This window comes from Camellia sinensis, chromosome 10, assembly GCF_055761805.1.
Source record: "Camellia sinensis isolate YWXY chromosome 10, ASM5576180v1, whole genome shotgun sequence".
Classification (NCBI taxonomy): domain Eukaryota; kingdom Viridiplantae; phylum Streptophyta; class Magnoliopsida; order Ericales; family Theaceae; genus Camellia; species Camellia sinensis.
In genome coordinates this window covers 64,151,510-64,155,919 of record NC_138970.1, presented here as the reverse complement: position 1 = coordinate 64,155,919, position 4,410 = coordinate 64,151,510, and positions in this window count along the sequence as shown.

Sequence of the window (4,410 nt, the reverse complement as noted above, 5' to 3'; positions counted from 1 at the left end):
ACTTCCCAAACTTGGCATACAACCTATGGGCTCTAAGCAACAAGCACCACTCTCAAGTGTTCCTCGTGCTCCTCCTCAGAAGGCGAATAGATAAGAATGTCGTCCACGAAAACGACCACAAAGCGATCTAGGATTCCCGGAAGATCTGGTTCATTAAGTCCATAAAGACTGCTGGTGCATTGGTAAGCCCGAATGGCATTACCAGAAACTCATAATGGCCATACCGCGTACAGAATGCCGTCTTAGGAATATCCTCCTCCCTGACCCTCAACTGGTGGTAACCCGATCTCAAGTCTATCTTAGAGAAACAACAAGAACCCTTCAACTGGTCAAACAAATCATCTATACGGGGCATAGGGTACTTATTCTTAACCGTAGCCCGATTTAACTTTCGATAATCGATACACAATCTCAAGGCACCATCTTTCTTTTTAACAAAGAGGGCCGGTGCTCCCCAAGGCGAAACACTAGCGCGAACAAAACCCTTATCTAGCAATTCCTGGAGCTGAATCTTCAACTCACTCAACTCGGTTGGGCCAAAACGATAAGGTGCCATAGAAATTGGCGTTGTGCCAGGCACTAAATCAATAGAGAACTCTATCTCTCAGTGAGGTGGCAAACTAACGAGATCCTCGGGAAAAACAACCGAATACTCACAAACCACCCTCGACAATACAATCTGGGTCTCATCACACTCACTACTCATAAGGCTAACAAGTAGACCACTAAGCTTATTCCGCCCTCGCGGATCATACATCGGTGGCAACACACTACCAACCCGATCCCCCAAGAAATGAAAACACTTCCCGCTCAAGGTACAAACTGTGACCCTTTGGCGGTAGCAATCAATAACAGCCCGGTATGACGATAGAAAGTCCATACCCAAAATAACATCAAAACCCTTCATGGGCATGACAACAAAAGGAAAAGGAAGCCTATGGTCGGCGACCTCTATATCACAACCTCTACATTCGTGTTTCAAAATCAATTTACCCCCAACAGGTGATACAACACAAATAGGAGATGCTAACTGTGCCAACTCCAACTCCAACACAGATGCGAATGCAGCAGATACAAAAGAATGAGATGCACCCGTATCAATCAATACACTAGCAACCGAGTTGCAAAACAGAAAGGTACCTCTCACTACTGATGGAGCCGGTACTAGGTCCTGCGTGGTAACAACATACACGTGCCCTGTAGGCCCCTGATCCACCTACTCACCTCTAGGAGCAAAAGACTGCTGCACTGACTGGGATGACGAAGCTCCCGGATTGGCCCTCGAGGCCTGCACAGATAGAGCTGACTGATAATTTTGCGTCTGCCTAGAACCAGACGCTCCTGAAGTGGCACTCAACTGTGGGCAATACCTTTTCAGGTGCCCAGGCTGACCATACTGATAGCAAGACAAAGGCTGGCCCCTGCCCTGACTCTGGCCCTGAGGTCTAGCTGAAGAAGAAGCAGCTCGCTGACCCCCTCCCTTCTGCGGGCAAACCGAAGACTTGTGACCCAACTGGCCACATGCAAAACAAGTCAAGCCTCCCTGACTACCTCTCCCAGAGACTGTACTCGGTACTAGAAAGGTCGATCTAGTCAAACCTCCCTGAGACTGCTGAGGATTAGAACCCCTCTGTCTCCTGCCGTCACCCTGACCATCTTAGCTCCTCTTGGAGCCTCTCTGCCCTTCATCCTCCTCCTGCATCATAATCTCCATATGAGCTGCAGCATCAACCAAATGTCTGTACTCTCGGATAAAGGACCCTCCAACTCTCAGCTTGAGTCCATGCCTCAACTTCCGCTCAAACTCAAAGCAACGGCGTTCTTCGGACGCCACAAGTTCAGGTGCAAACCTGGACAGACTAGTAAAAGTAGCCTCAAACTCGGCCACTGACAAGCCTTGCTGTTTAAGCTGGCAAAACTGCTCCCTCAGCTTCTCTCTAGCAGCTGAAGATAAAAACTTCTCCTGGAAGGTATTCACAAAAGCCTCCCATGCACTGCCAACGCTGCCCTTCTCGTACTTCCACCATTGACCCGCATCTCCCTTCAGTTGGAAGGATGCCAAGGTCACCTTTAGAGCCCCGTCTTCGATGCCAAACATGTCGAACGTCTTCTCCATCTGTTCCAGCCACTCGTCAGCCTTAAGTGGCTCTTTCGGATCCCCAACAAACTCGTCCGGATTGGACCGGAAGAATTCCCTCTTCAAGAAGGAAGGCCCTACCTCAACTGCGTGGGCCTGTTCCTGATTCCCAGCTCTGAGAATACCCAAAGCTCCTGCTATCTCTCGGGCCAAGGCACTCATAGCCTGCTGACCCGGTAGCTCAGCCACATTAGCCTGACCAACTCCCTCCTGCTGTGCCGGAATGTCATCCGGTAAAGGCATCTCCTGCCTGCCACGCCTACCACGTCCTCGTCCTGACATCCTAATAAAGGTAACCAAGACCATTAGCATATTCACAAATGTGCCGAAGCTATAACACTCACGTCCTAATGCATGGACAACTGTAATTCACTCCACATAAGCACATAATCACATAAGCAATTACGAATTTCATTTCCGGATAATGATAGTTCTGAGGCGTTAATAGAGTTCCGGTTAGAAACAACATTGATCAAGTGCTTTTCCAACAAGACTCCCAGAAACCCAAGGATCCAATCAACATCCTAGAAACTACATTCCATACCCACATAGTCACATAAACATGCTATCATATATGCACATAACACTACATCTAAGTCTCTATCAAGCGAGACAAACCCATTGTAATCCTAATCACTTCCCACGTACCCAAAGTATTCAAACCCGGTAAGCTCTGATACCAAGTTGTAACGCCCTCACAATAATACATAAAACCCATCACTGTAGACATGCATTGATATAAAAGAAACCAACCATTTCTATTCATCAGAGTAATTCTTACAACAGTATTACATGTTAACAACAAAAGCAAATGCCCTATGGGCTTACAGCTTTCCAAGTCAACACCTGGTTACACAAAAGAAGAGTACTAACTCCATACAAAATAAGCCCTTGGCTTTATATACATGTGATACAAACAAAATAGACAAAAAAAAGAGTCTTCAACTCTCATCATCATCCAAGCTATGTCCTTGGAGGTGGCATACTACCTGTACTTGAAAATAATGTCCCATAAAGGGTGAGCCAACGCCCAGTAGAGATATGCTAAACACATTATGAGCAATGACTAAGACATTAGCATTTGATAAATGTTCAATTTCTATAAATCAATTCATAACCCCTTTCCATTTCATGACCACTATGTTCATGTTTCATTTCAGTTTCCATTTCTTATCTATTTCACAATTTACATCAATGGCTCAGAACCTGGCCAACCACTTAGATGAGACAGTGACTCATATTAAACGTTTCCCATTTTACAATAGATAAACATACTAGTTGTATCAACATCTCAACAGATAAGCATATAAGCTGTATCCACATTTTAACAGATATGCATATTAGCTATATCAACACTTCCAAAGATAAGCATATGAGCTGTATCAACACTTCCATGGATAAGCATAGAAGCTATATCAACACATTATCTGACAAGCATATGAGCTGTATCAGTGGAGTCCATCCCCTATCTCCTCCCAAACAACATCCGGTTTAAAGGTCCATCCCCTATCTTCCCCTAAACCGTGGAGTACATCCCCTATCTCCTCCCCCACACACACAACGTATATACACAAAGGTCATATACACAATCAATCAATACATAACATTAATGTATTCTATCAACCGTCATATTCTTTGACATAACCAATTGATTAGTTTTAGTTTGCCTAATCATCATGCATTGTCTACAACAATCAAAACTACCCTCCACCGGTAGCCCAAGCAATTATTTCTAAACAGATAATAAAAGCTCCAACAGATAAAATATCAATGTTTTCAAAAGTGAGTGATGAATAAATCCAACCCCACCATTCTACTATATAATGAGCCAACTTCATTATTTCCAACTTAATTCCATATAACCACACTTTTCCCAAATTAATCATACCAATTAATTTATACAACCAATTAGGGTTTCTACCCCATTTCCCAATATTGACCCAATGGTCTATATTTCAACAACCAACAACAATATCATTATTTTGAAACCCACAATACACATTTTAGAATCAAAATAACAAAACCCTCTTTAACATTTTGGAACCCTAAGTCCCAAAATTACCCAACTTCAACACTTTATCAAAATAACCAAAAATCTATGTCAAAGACTATAAGAGTGAGTAGGAATCCCTACCTTAAATTCGGAGCCCAAGAGAAAAGGATAAAGAAAAAACGAAGTTGCTCCAAATCACAAGTTTCTCGGATCAAAATGTAGCCCTCGACGATCAACCCAACTTTTACAAAGGCCAAAGGGGAGGGAAGCACTCTAACTA